Genomic DNA, 14994 nt, shown 5'->3' with positions numbered 1-14994 from the left:
TACACAGTGAACTGTTGTCTGTAGTAAATATACTACCCTTTATTTCTCAAGTTACTATCAGGTGTTTTGGGTTTGTTTTTGAACCAGAGGAAAGTCTCCTTCCAGAAAGGTGAAGAAAGGGTGAAGATAGGGATGTTAAGCCTTTGTCACAGTTTATAAAATATATTTCTCAAAGCAACAGAAGTGGTGGAGAAGTAAGCTCAAGAGACTTTTTTCCAGGTCATACCTAATTAAAGTAGGGAATGTATCACCACAGAAAACTAGGGCTAAGAATTCAACCCATCCAGAAGTTAAAGCATTTATTATTACCAGCTCATATCAGTAAGAAGTCCCATCAGTCTCCCAGATTTAAACCTGTCTTTCAGACTTGAGGAAGACCTAACGTTCACATCACAGACAAGTCATCCTGCATCTTTTAAAGTATTTTTGTTAGACAGGACAACAGATGAGCTGTGCCTTGTGTCTGATCCGGTACGAAGGTGCTTTTCCAAGATGCTTTCATTATTTGCATTCTCTTTCCTAAAATAATCTACCACTATTTAAATGGCAGGCAAGCATTTCATTAATTTTGCTGAAGAATATCTACATCTACTATGTTTGGAGTTCCATTTGAGTTAGCCATCAGCGTTGGCCCATGACCAGTCATCTCCCTGCAATGTGCGATTTGGAATTTTTTGCCTCCTCCTTCTCACCATTACTGCAGAAAGCACAAGACTATGATGTACAGTGCTGAGGAACAGGAAGCCTGGTCTACTGAGGCTTTTATACATGAACGCCAAGCCCTTTGCTTTTGCCATAATTATGAACTAAATGTGCTAACAGTCATTATTTCAAGAATACGCTAGCTCAAACTAAGAATTATTGCCTGTTTAATAAGTAGTTCAGAACAAAACCTAGTGGGCAATCACGACTTAAAGAGTATTACTGTAACTTTCAGTCTATATTACTGAAAGCTTGAAGCTCAGGTCCTACACAATTTATTTCCACCTCCACATACTGTTTTTATAATTACTCTGTTTAAAACCAATGGAAGTATTTATTTAATATACAAAGCCTCCAGTAAGATACAAAATTCAGATTCATTATAAATAGTAATTTATACAAAGAATATTAGTGTTTGAAGAAACATACATACCACCAGCCTAAGCCTACCACACTCCCACTAAAGCAAGTGATCCAGATCATACAAGAACCACACGACTTTATTTTATTCTAAGGCTTCTGAAAAAAACCCACATAGATGAAGATCAACTGGCCCTACTACTGAGATACTTGCTTCACTCCATCAGTTAGAGAAGAAAAACCAGGGGGAAAAAATAAAGATAAGCAGTAGTATCACCTACTTTCTCTTAGTGTTTGCCCTTAAAAATGAGAAGAGTCAAACAGGCACATATACGTGCTTTAAAAACACTCAGGCCTGAAAAACATGTAGCACTGACCCTTAACTTCTATGGCAGTGACAATGATGACTATTCCACACACATCCTGCTCCCCCATGATAGCCTGAAATAATATCAGTACTGAGGTACTGTTCTATTACCAAACCCTATGGCTGTGGAGCTGAGGGATTATACAAATCTCTTCCATACATCCTGCTTCCAGAACACACACAGCTAATAAACCTCCTCCTATTTGCCTTCAGGTTCATTCTGAAGAGTTTAGACATCTGGTTGGCTTGTTTGAAATAAAAAGCCCAACTAGTAGGTTTGTTTTTATGATCCCAAGTGTGAAATGTTCTTGCTGGAGGCCTCAGGCCAGGTGAAAAACACTTGTGTTAAGATGCTACTTCATGGCATTTCAGGGATCTAATGAGCTATATAATCTGCACACAGGGAAGTCTCCCTAACATTAGCTTGCGTAAAACTATGGAAATTAAGAACAAGGAACCTACAGTAGTCCAAATATTTTTCAGTAAATAGTACAGCTCGTGAACTGCTAAATTTAGAACTCAAGTGCTTAGCAGTATTCTGTAAATATCCATCCATCTCAATGCTTACAGTAACACAAAATACACTTCTCACCGAGCCTTACTGTCCTAATTCTTTATACTATGAGTAATATTTCCCTCTCAGGACAAAGGACTATGCCCAATTTAGTGGCGTAAGGAAAGTTTCAGTCTTTATCTCAAAATTATAACCCTCCAGAAGATCATTGTGCAATGGTACTGAATGAGCACACGTATGAGCGTATCCTTATTTTAGGAGTTTGACAAATACAAGGCTTACATATTTTCATATAAAACCCAAAAGTCTAAAAAAGAAAGCAAATTATAGGACACAAGAGTAAAGTTCTATGCAGGCTTGCATACAGCGGTTAAGCTTTCTGCTGTATTATCTATCTTGAAAGAGCACGGAAATGCATTGAACAGATATGAGATATGGTGCGTAACAGACAACCAAGTTCCCTCTCATGGCCCAAACTTGTTCTCAATCATGGCTGACCATCTGTAATTTGTTACTCAAGAAACTGGAATTCATCTGGCAGGAGACACTACCTCAAAAGGCAACACACTGAAAGACCTCATGTTTTACTACACATATCTAGTTACATGATCCATTAGAATTTAGAAAAAAGCCTAAATACCACACAGCTTTCAAGTAGCAAGAATTTTCTTTAACATAAAGAAGTTATCAGATATCACACTACAAATACCAAAACTGAATGCTAGTTTGATTTAATTTAATAAATAGTTTAATTTGTTGTTGTTGCTCCTTACTTTGCTAAACTACAGCTCCTATTAACTTAATTATTTGTTGGTTTCCAACTTTTTTTGCACATCCCATGACTTTTCAAATGGTGAAGTCTCTGAAAGGATCTATACTACTGCTCTACTACATGTGAGCCACCAATAACAGCTCACAAATGCTCCCAGTATGAGCAGACCACAAGTTAAAGTCCATTAAAATAATGGAATGAAATACAAAGACAAAAGCAGTACATATGTCAATATTGTGTGTGCTTTCAGCATCAATTCAGATATTACTTCAAGTGTCACAAGGGGCATCCCTCTTGCCAGACTTAAGGTACTTTAATAATGAGTTCAGTTGAGCTATGCAGCCCTTACTAGTTCACTAGACCATTCCAAAAGCAAGATAACTACTTTGTCTGTGCATTCAGCCTTCAACAGCACATTGAACAGCTGGATTCAGGAAACACTGTGCTAGAGGTCAAGACACAAACCAAGGGGTACACAATTGCAGTAGGAATTTAGAAAAAGCATTTGTAACAATTACATGAACTAACAGAAATCTCATGAGACAAATGAAGTTATACCATGTAAGAGAAGATGACCACATTAAGTCAGAAAAAAACCCAGTGAACTCTATTTTAACTACATCAGTGATTGCTTTCTTTAAATACTGAAAGAAGACCTTCTGCTTGAAGGCAAAGCTCAGTATTTTCACTGTGTGCTACCTCAACACTATCAGATGTTTAATGAATGAGTCATTAATTCTACAAGCAAGTTCAGTGGAAAGATTCATTTGCCGACGTGGATTCATAGGAAGTCACTAGGACTCCAAATCATGAAGTTTACTCACACAGTACAGGCTATGAAGCCTTAATGCAAAACCATGCTCCTGTATGGGAAGCAAATGGGCACAAGGTGCTGATCAGTACACGAAGTATTATGGACCACACTTCAGGTAGTATAGGGCAGAATAACTCCATTTTATTTGAGCCCAAAAATGCCAGGTAAAAAAATGAAGTTGAGGACAGGGAAGAGCCTTTAGTTTTCATCTTCACCGGTTGGGACAGAAATTTAGCAGCTTTAAATGGCAGTAGGTAAGTCACTTGACTAGCAAGTCAAGCACGCAACATCTGCGGACAACAACAGTGCAAGAGAGGACAGGACACTGAGTGTTTGGAAGGGAAATCTGTGTCCTCCCACTTGGGCAATTATCTTTACAGATGACTGCCTTCTGACAAGATCAGCTTCTGGTAACCAAGTTGAAGGACAAAACAGTAAAGATTTATGTGATAAAGTCAACAGTAAAAGAGATGCAAGCATGTCCTTTCAGCTCTTCACCTGAAAACTCTCAATCTTTCAAATGATCTTTCAATACTGATAAGAAGTGTGCTTTATCTAAACACACTTTAAAATATGCCTCTGAAATTACATCTGCATTTCTGGCATCTTCACTCATGCAAAGGTTAAGCATACTACATAGTCTGCATAAAGCAGTAACATCTTTTCTGCTGAAGATCTGAAACATCAAACCACTGCATTAGGGGAAGTCACTGGCTGAGCACCTGGACCCAAGAAGTACTGAAGTGATAAACAAGCTATTGACAGCTGCAGCCTTTTCTGCAGGTGCAAGAGGCATTTACTTCATTTCAGTTTGGCTCAGTTGAAAAATTAGTTCAATAACTAGTTCAGAATTTAGAAGTAGGTTTGGTTTTATTTGATCCTCTCAGATCTTGTGCTCAACTGAGAAGAGGGGAAGGGGGAAGGTTCCCCCAAACCAGTTCCAAAATTTAAGACTGCGTATTTAACAGGACTATAAAGTTTAGTCTCAAGGATACATGGTATTTTGCAACTGATTTTATTACTAAGATTTGAGCATCACACTTAATACAGAAAAAACCTCCCACAACCAAGTATTAACCCACCTTGCACAGTTCCCCCGTACCACCCTCGGCTGCAGCTTCCACAGCCAAGCTTGCCTAGCAGCATCACCTACAGCAGGATGCATCTAACTAAACAAGCCTAAAAAAAAAAAGCATCCTAACAACAAAATCCCCATTTCTGTTGACTATTATGAGCTTAGAGCAGTTAATTCAGCTGAAGGTGTTAGAAGCTAAGCAAGTAAATCCCCCCCCCGCCAAATATCTAACCTGAAGGCAGGAACTGGGATGTGCCTTGCTGTACAAGCGAGCACACAAATGCTGCACACAGCAAGCACAGAATTAATCCCCACTTTACCCACGTGCCCAATCCATGCCACCCACCACCTCTTCAAGGATATTACGGGGGATACTTCTCAGTCATACTATTCTGCAGCAAAAATTGAAGTTTTGGAATAACAGCATGAAGCTACTTATATCTTAACATTTTGAAGAGGAAATTTAGTGATTTTATTTTAAGATAAGGTGTTACGCAAATATAAGTTAAAAAGCCCTTTTACTTTTTCATAACATTAAAAATAAGCAGCTATACTTCATCTTGTGTATCAAAATATAAACAAGTGTTAACATCCTAAAGTACACTCCATTCACATTTCACCATCCACATTGCCTTTAACTTCTCAACACCAGGAGATGCTGCCTTACTTTTCTGGCAACATACTGTGGGTTAAGAGTGATCACTGAAGTAATCTCAGCTAACAAACAGTCAACATCTTCAAAGAAGGATTATCAGACTTTCTAAACCTCTGCTCAATTTAAGACTGCAGCATGATTTCAAAGGATAGATGTCCATCTCCTTAGAGCACACAGTGGAAAGAATGGTTAGAAGATTAATTATTCCAGCTTGCAGCCAGCTGCATCAAAACTTTAACTACACTCAAATATATCTGGGTGATGAGAATAAGCTGCTACATATGCAGGGAGTAGAAACAGGGCAATGATTAGAGCAAGACTAAGGAAATTACTGGAAGGTAGAGATGCAAAGTAGCTTGAAAGCTTACAGGGAGAGATGCTGGAGAAACAACAACGAAGAGTATTTACAGAACTGCGTCAAACAATCTCAACAGAGAAAGGGCTCAGAGAAACCCATTTCTATAAGGCACAAGATTAGTTATGTGAATCGAGTTCGGCAGCGAAGATATCATGAGAACTAAGATTTCAAAGAGAGAAAGTTGCACCCATAGAGATGTCAACAAATACTTCCAAATACAAATCCAAGAAAAAGTACTCCAAAAGAAAAGTTAGCCCCAAGTGGTGGGGCTTATTCTTCAATGCCTACCTTGCAATGCAAGAGAAATTTCATCTCAGGAATGGAGAGATTAAAACAACCCTAACTACAAATGACTTCAGAGTCACTCTGCAACACTTGGAATTATTTGCAAGGTACCACGTTCAGGCTATTATGTGATATATTTGAGTACAGACAGAAACAGGCCATGCTTTTTAAAAAAAAGTTTTGGACATCAGTTTCTGAAGCTAGGCCTGCCTTCATTGCACATCTGTCTTCAGAAAAAGGTCAAAATTCATGCAACTGGTCTCCAATTCCCCACATTCCAGTAGAATTGCAGGGGAGGTAGGGAACCTTTTGTGAGTACCAAAAGGCAACAAGGAGGTGAGTAGCACCCACCAGTTTCACTTTGACATCAGAGTAACAGGGTTTAGGGACAGGAGAGAACCTACTGAGGTCATACGCCTAAGTTTAAAGACTACTGCCTGTTGGAAGGTAAGCAAAGGCTGCACAGTGAATGCAATACTTGGTGGATAACCATACCCCCAGAGCAGTTATCAGTGGTGCATGGGAGAACGCACCAAATAGGCACCCAGCTCAGTTCACCAATTTCTTTGTTTCCCCATCATCTGTTGCTGGCAGAGTAGGCTTGTTACAAGTAGAAGAAAGGCTGGAAGAACTACAAGACAGCATTAAAATTCTGCTTAACTGACAAATTGGAAAACTGTTCTGCAAGAAATAGGATACAATTCAGTTCTGAAAGGTATGCTCAGGCAAGATTAACCAAGCAAACAGGAAGGCAAGTTCTTCAGAAGAAAGCTGTGGGCTAGGTTGGATCAATGGGCTGACCTTGAAACAAGTGTTAAGCTGTTGTAAGAAAGTCAAATGTATGGGGATGCATAAACAGGAATATCAGCTCCAGGGCACATGAAACAGCCTTTTTACTCCACTCAGCACAGGAAAGCCTCAGCTGTAAGCACCACACTTGAAGACCAATGTGAACTAACTTGAGAGAAGAACAAAAATGATTAGAGCTGAAAAAACAGGACCTCTTGGGAAGAGCTGAATACACTAGCTTTGTTTAGGCCAAAAGTATCACAAGGCTACAGGGTGGAAGGCAAGACACAAGGAAACGGGAACATCACAAAGAACAGTTCAAATATTTTTAAAATATTAGTTACTACAGCGTAAAGAATAGCTGTCCCTCATGCCCAGGGAATTGGGCAATAAGCTTGACCTGCAGTAAGGAAGATGTCTAGTTACATATTCAGAACCAGTTTTAATGCTGAGGACAGCAAAGCACTGGACTGAGGAGAACTGAGGAGAAAGTAGAGCTACTCAAGTTTCTTTTATGAATCATATTAGAAGTGCAATACTGGTACAGGGCATGGGATTCTTACAACCAGCCTACAGCTTTCTCAGCCCTACCTTTTTTTTTTTAATGACTACCTCAATTTCAAGCCACTGTAACATCTTTGCTTATCCTCCTACAGTGTATGTTTAGTTTCAATGAGCTAGAAGTTACTTTTCTGAGTTTTCAAATTAAGACTTCAGGATTTGCATGTTCAGGTGATTTTACTATACGACAAAAGTCACACCTGCCTCATGCTTTCTTCACACAGAAATAAATCAACTCCAATCATCTCCTATGGCAGTATGCAAATTTCAGCAATATTGCAGTATCCTGTTGTATCTTTCCCCTCTAACCAACAGAAACCAGAAGCCAATTACTTCAGAAAGACATGCGTGCTTAGCGTTCTAACAACCTGGAACAGTGATGTAATAGCTTTCATTGATGTGGTGTCACAAAGCACCCTGACACAAACCTATGCACGCAACTTTTAATACAACTATAGCCTTAGGCTTGGTTAGGACTTCCTGAGGATGGAAAATGCTGCACACAAACCAAATACTCCAAAATAAAAACTAAGATATGCAGGATTTTACAGATGGGGATTTGAAACAGACAGCATTAGTTACAGGCAGTCAGAGGAAGTCTGTGCCTGAGGTAAGTTACATGTTCACATTTGAACTGCAAAATATGAAGTCACTGAACAGGGGAAGAATTAACTCCTAAGAGCTCAAGCACAAATAGGACACCAAAGCAGCACACAACAAAGACAAAATACTATCTTTTTTCATCCTCTGTAATAGTTACGGTACTACAAGTACTTATCCAGGTACTTGTCTCTTTGCTTAAATGCCATCCTTATGATTTGTGAAACATGAAAATAAGAGAGCAGCAACAGTCCATCTTACCCTCCAGGAGTTCTGCAATTTCTTATCTGAATATTGAACCAGACAGGTCTGGTCAAGATGGAGTCCTAGTGGAAGATGATGATAAGGTAAGCAAGCACACACATAGCCAAGCTCAAATGGACTACCATACGTACTGAAAAGTCAACAGGCTAAGCTTCACACATGTTCCAGTGCCAGCAGCATTCTCTTCTAACCAGCAAGTCTGCTATTGTATCTTAACCTTCGGTAGCCCCTTACAGCAGGCAACAGCACTTCAGTTTAGCCTCCAAATTACACTTCTCAAATTCATCAAGTTTCAAATTTGTTGTTCCATTTAATCACTTTTAAAAAATGAAAAGATGAGGTCCTAGGTACCCTCTCCTTCTCCCTTTCCCACTAGAAGAAATATATACCATATTTTAGCCAATTCAAGTAAGTAGTTATTGAATGCTGTTTTCATTATTGCCCTCTCCTCCTCACTTACTAAATACTGCATCAGATTACACTCTGGAGCACAGCAGCAGTCTTGAGGCATGCTTACACACCACTACACTCCATTCCAAATAGGACATAATGAGTAATTATTTGCCACTACTATTAGGCTGGGATAATTGAGCAAAAAGGTTCCTTTTTTTTTAAACTAGGATTGTAATTCTAACTGTCAGTTCATCAAAAAACTATGCACCCATACAAATAGATCCTAGGTATGTAAATAGAGACCATCACTTAAAAAAATCACAACCTCACACAGTCCATAGAACAAAAGTCTCCTATGTTACAAAAACAAAGCTAGTTCATACCATGATACAAAACCCACCTGCAACCTCAGTGGCCATCTATATGTTGACTAAGATATGCTTAGCTACAAGAGACACAACACAGTGGATCCAGAACCATCCAGCTTCAAGCACATTTCCACAACTCTGTGTTGATTCATATTCTGCATCACAACTGAGGTTCCAAACTTCAACATTTTTCATATTCTGCACACTACTTTTGGACTGTGGAAGTTGATAAAGAAACAGGGTTTGTCAGACCCTAACGACATACAGCTTTTTATCACTTGCACCCTTCCTTAAATATGATAAATTTTCATCCCTCTAAAACTAAAAGAGGTCAAATCAACAGAAACCTTGACAGAAGACAGAAAAGTGCATTTTTCATTGGGAAAGCAGAGGGAGTTAAAGGAAGCAGTACCTTTAAAACAAGAATTTTCCCTATAAACAGACTTTGGAGGGCAGAATAAAGAACACAAACATCACACAGTATCAGTAGTAACTGTATGAAATGGAGGAATACTTCATTATGACAAAATCTAAAGTCACAATTAAGAAGGTGAAACACACATAAACAGCACTGAAGGAATGATTTAGTGCCACAGACATCAACACGAACTGCACAGAGCAAAAATTAAACATGCTGCAATAATAATTTGAACTGCCCAATTAGGTTAAAAAACGCATTTACCCTACAAATTAAAAAACCTCCCAAACCCCTCAAAGGCATTAATGCTGTTCACAATGTTATTTGAGATGCAAATTAGAGACCTAAAGTTAATATAACACCAACAGCAAGTTCCTATTATTCCCATTCATGGCTCAAGGGGAGGTGACAGTAGAAGAGAAGCCACAGCCTTGTATGAGGTCTTATTAGGACAGTAAAGGTTTTTCTTAATCTTTTAAGTTAATCCACCTTAACTTCAGTGTAGAAATTGCCAAATTATAAATGCAATCTTTCACAAACTCAGAAAACTTAAGTTGCATTAACAGCTGCCGAGGCTGGTTGGATGAGGGGGATGTTAAGGAAAAACAAGTATTCTTCAGAAAAAAAGGAATTCAGATCCTGTCTTCCACCATCACAGATCTCAGTCTAAAGCACAAAAGTAAACATATAGACAGTGGTACTGCAGTTATTTCTTCAACTATTTCCTGTACCAGCTGGGTTCCAATTTTAAAGCTCAGCAAACGCAGAAACAGCTTTCTTCCATCTGAAATGCCTTTCCCACAACAACATGTAGGTCTTAGTACACCGAGTCAGTTTTGCAAATGACACTTCTAATGACAGCTCTAGGCAAAATATTGTTTGATTTCACACTCTTAGCTCTATCTGTACAGACAGACTTACACACATTGAAGAGCAATTGCCATCACTGGCACTGTATGTCCAAAGCTCTAAGCCTGCAATTTGATACATCATTGACAGTATTCTTCCCTGTACTTTATACCAGAGTTTAATTTTCAGAGGAACTTAAATCAATGTTGTCATACTAAATTCAGAGCAATGATGCTAACATTAGGTAGTCAGAACCCTTGATCTTCCTGTTTATGCCCAACAAGCAAAACGTTAAGTGATGGCCTGCATTTCACTAAAATATAATCAAGTTCAAACAGTTGAAAGCCAGTTATATTAGTTTTGTTTTTATAACTCAGGACATTTCCCAATTGAAACATTTCAATTTCTAAAGCATGATATTCAACTGCTTGCTTAAAAAAACAGTGCCGTCGGTAAACTGAAAGCCATAACCCAGATAATGTATTTAGTAACAACCCTGCCTACTTCCTCCCCTCAACCTAAAAATTAGCAGAAACATGGCCTTCAGAAGTTACTTGTACCCACTACAAACCACCAGAAGTTAGCTGAGGAGTTTCTTGCCGGTTTGTTCATGACACTATTTCCCATACCAACCAAACAGAAAAGCCAAAACAGCACAAAACGTAGAAATGGCAATATTAAAGAGCTGACAGTTACCTTGATTTCAGGTTTTTCTATACTCAACAGTACTGCAATATCCAGTTGGGTCATCACAGAAAAATCTGTAAAACAGCCTAAAAAGGAGTTGAAAACTTTTTTTTTTCAGGCCTCCTTTTGAGGGGGAAAGAAAATCCTTAAAGAAAACCATTTTCTAAAACATGACTGTCTCAATCCCCCTAGCAGAGCGTTTACAGTCAAGAGAAACCAACAAAGCACAGATTTTTTTATTTTTTTTTAATACAGACTCTTTCATCACTGGATTGCAATACTTTACTGTCGGCTAAGATCTTGTTAACCACACAAACTTCATGATGTACCAAAAAACACATTGTCAATGTAAATGGCTACCCCTCAGATATACACAGTCAATAGATTAAAACAACTTACCTACCAAGAAAGTATCAGCCACTACACTGAGTTCAAGTAGCTGTTTTCCTAGTCATGAATTTCTTCCCTAGAACTAATGAAAAGGGCTGCCTTCTGCTCATTAACCCTTCCTTCAGGAGTGCTCATAAAGGCCTTCACAGGTTTCTGTGTATAGTTTCACCCCCCCAGAAAGCTTATATTACTTACAGTATCTAGAATAAAAGTTACAGCTACTTCTGCAATGGACAGGAATCTCTTACATGTTCTACCATAATATATTCCAAAATAAAAGTTTCTATGTAGATTGTGTAATGCTAAAGACAAGATCCTATGAACATTTACCTGCAAGATCATTCCTACACAAATATCAGCTCTCAAGAACGTCAAAAATAGTCCAAGGAATTTATTTTATAAAAATAAAAATGAAAGTTCAAAGCAAGCAAAGCTTTCTCTAAAAAGAAAGCACAAAACTTGTGAGCTTGCAGGGGAGAAGGAAATTCACTGTCTCCAAAAGGCAAAATTTCTGTTTATTATGACCATCAAAATACAGAAAAAGAAATTTAAATGATAATACCAGTATTTTCCACTAAAGGTTTAACAAGACTTCTTACTAGTATTTAAGAAAGCCCAAAACAGAACCAGAAAGGACAAATTCTTAGAACAAAACTCGAAACCAGCACCAAAAAAAGTGTAGGAGCGAGGAAAGAATTGTGTTTGGAAAGTTTTAAGTACACCATGTTTCTAAAGGGAATAATCTATCAAACCACAGGAGGTGACTAGAACTGCCATCATCACTGCTAACACAAAGGAATGTAGATTGGGGGGAGGCAACAGAGGAAGGGGGAGAAAGAACAGGGTAGGGAAAATCTGAAGGAACTAAAAAAGGGAGCTACAGTAATGGCTACCAGACTCTCAAGGAATTCCTATAGGAAAGAATAAATCCTTCATGTTTTTTTTAAATAAAGCAATCCATGCAATAAATTGCAGACATCTCAGTAACATTAATCTTTCAGTTTATCTGCCCACCATATTTTCATAACTGTAGTTTTATGCCTATACTAAACTTCCAAAGCTTAATACAATGGTTGCGAATAGAAATACTATTTCTTCTTTCAGCCTCCTCATTCTTCCGAATCATAGTACCCTGCAGAAAAACAGCTTTCCAAGAGGACACAGGGAAGTTTAACTACACCAAATTTAAAATATCCCTCTACAATTATTTAATCAACTTTAATTCTCAAGTTAAAGACACAATAACTACGGGTTACACACTGGCAGGTAAAGGCCGCTAGAGGACAGCCAGATTACCACAGCATGGAACATCCTGAAAGGGTATCATTAGGGGGATGATCTTGCAGATCAGTATTTTATGTCTAATAGGCAGCATGTACTTCCATATGATGAAGAGCAGCATCTTATAGGAGCATCTTAATAGGGATGATTAAAAGTAATAGATATATTAATATGAATAGTATTTTCCCGAAATTCAAAGCAAGCGAGTGGTAAGTAAACCCATTTTCCAGTTAGGAGCTCCACCAGCTTATGCAGAACTACTTGAAATGTATATTTGAGCTCCCTACACACACTGATCTCCTGCCTCGGAGTGCAACTCTTCCAAGCATTTTCAGACACACAATAATTGTAAAGATACAAGCTCTTTGGGCTCAATCACGTACACTGCATCTCCAATAAAACCAGATCAAGTCACATGCTTCATTAGGAAAGTTTTTGCTATTCGGCAAACACTGCACTCCAGATTCCATAAGCCCAGCTCGAACCAAACAGACTATCCACAATTAAAACACATGCAGAAACATCTGAGCTTGCCACAAGATACACAAACTTACTGGTTCTTGCCAGAAATGGCTCTGACGGAAGTATTTTCTAGCAGTCAGGCATATGAATGGGAGGCAATGTAACAGTAAAGGCTGTAATAACTGTTCTCAGGAGCTAATTTTAATGTAAGCACAGTGAACCAGAAAATAGATTTGACCAGCTGGCTCAACTCATCCCGAGGCCTAGAACTCGGCATGCACATTAAAAGCCAGTGCCTTCTCTGGTCTGACTCACCAAGCCACTCTCAACCCTGCAACCTGAAAGTTACAGGGCTACTACAAAGCACGGTTTCTGTAACGGCTGTTTTCTGAACGGTTATGACGGATATATCATTTACCTAAAGAGAAAACACCTTAACTTTCAGATCTCTCCCAGAAGAGTTCAGATAACTGACGCAACGCTAAACCAGAGGATCGTCCTCAATGGCCAGCCTCTCTGTCTCACGAGACCTAAAGCGACCTCCTTAAACAGCACCCAAGATTTCGAGAACGCAGTTCTAGCTAGCCTTCGCACAGGCAAGGAGACATTTAATAAGCCAAATAATCAGAACAAAGCCACGTTACTGCCCTTCGGAAAGCCGGAATAACACAAAGAGCCTATTCACTCACCGATCTCGGACTTTTGAACCCAACTGGTCGTTACACTCGCGAGCCATAAATCAGAAATCAACTTTCCTATCGCTTGAGGGAGGGGAAGGGAAGAAAATAATCACGGATTTCACCCAGGAACCATTGTGGAAGGCAGCTATTGTGGAAAAACGCGCACCTACTCTGACGTAACTCTCTACCCTTGAGCAACGGAGGGGAGAATCGCCTCCAAAACCCCGGGGCGATGTGCCCGCAGCCGTGTGTCCCGCAGGGCAGCGGCACAAAGGAACGTCCGCGCCCGGCCGAGCCCCGGGGACCCCCCCGGGACCCCCCCACACCCCCATCCCCCGGCCACCGCCGGGGCAGGCCGGAGCCCTCGCCTGGAGCGGCCTTGGGAGACACAGCACCGCGGCGCAGGCAGCCTAATTCCCATCCCGAGCGACAATTATTAATGCTAATGAGGTGGGGGTTGGTTTGGGTTTTGGGTTTTTTTTTGGGGGGGGGGGTATTTTTTCTTCCTTCTGCCAGGGCAGCCGCCGCTTCGCTTCCACACGAAGCCTTCGGCTAACGGCAGGGCGAAAAGGCAGCTAACCTTTACTTCCAGCTGCGAGGAAGGAGCGCGGCCCCCGCTCTCAACACCAACAGTAATTAAAAAAAAATAAATAAAAATACAGCCCCCACACCTATTTATCCATCTAGCCGTATAATTAAGGAGACGAGCAGCCCGCAGCTCTGCGGCAGCAGGAGGGCTGCAGCCGCGGGGAAGGGCAGCTCCGGGGTGACACCCCCACCCCGCAGGGTCCCTGTCGTGTCCCCCCGGCCCGTTCGTCCCCCCTTCGCCCACCGAGAGCTCTCCGGTCCCCACAGTCGCCCGGGTTTCGCCAAGGGGTCCGGGCCTGGCCGCCTCCCCTCCAGCCGGCACTGCCTCCGGGCCGCCCGAACGGCTGTTCCCTGCCGGTTGCGCTCGCCCTCGGCCGCCGGGTGCTGCCCCCCGCGGCCGGCCTGCCTGCCTGCCTGCCTTCCCTCCCCCGCCCGCCTCCCCTCGTCGCAGCGCCGGTCACCGGTACCTGCGCCCGCCCGGGCCGCCTCCCCTCCGCGTATGGACCGGGCTCCTCAATGGCAATTGAACAAAACACAGCCGGCTCCGCCCCCTCCCGGCACCCGCCTGCTCCCATTGGCCGGCCCGCCCGCCCGCCGAACTTTGACCCGCTCTACCATAGGACGGCGGGGCGAGCTGGCCCGGCCCACGAGGGGCGGGGGGCCGGTCCCGTTCCCGGCAGGGACTCGCGGCTGGACTCGCGGCTGCGGTGCCGGGCGGGGCGGGGAGGAAGCGCTGGACTACAGCCCCCAGCAGGCGCGGCA

At 41.2% G+C, this 14994-nt stretch overlaps 1 protein-coding gene across 4 annotated transcripts in view; it reads right to left on the bottom strand.

The window, feature by feature from the left end:
- Positions 1-14758, bottom strand: part of FAM53A (family with sequence similarity 53, member A) — a 73236-nt gene extending 58478 nt beyond the window's left edge. The window contains exons 1-2 of one of the 4 annotated variants that reach the window (XM_010577472.1): positions 14700-14729; positions 10841-10917 (exon numbers count right to left, since the gene is read on the bottom strand). The gene's annotated coding sequence lies outside the window, so the exon portion shown is untranslated. Of the gene's footprint in view, positions 1-4611; positions 4631-10840; positions 10918-14315; positions 14393-14699 lie in introns of those variants that run through there. The other 3 variants (XM_010577464.1, XM_010577495.1, XM_010577503.1) reach the window with 3 other exon arrangements.
- Between the last annotated feature and the right edge of the window lie 236 nt (positions 14759-14994).

This window comes from Haliaeetus leucocephalus, unplaced genomic scaffold, assembly GCF_000737465.1.
Source record: "Haliaeetus leucocephalus isolate CR32 unplaced genomic scaffold, Haliaeetus_leucocephalus-4.0 Scaffold51, whole genome shotgun sequence".
NCBI classification, from domain to species: domain Eukaryota; kingdom Metazoa; phylum Chordata; class Aves; order Accipitriformes; family Accipitridae; genus Haliaeetus; species Haliaeetus leucocephalus.
Note: the sequence above shows the minus strand (reverse complement) of the source record. Positions and strands in the feature narration are given on the sequence as shown.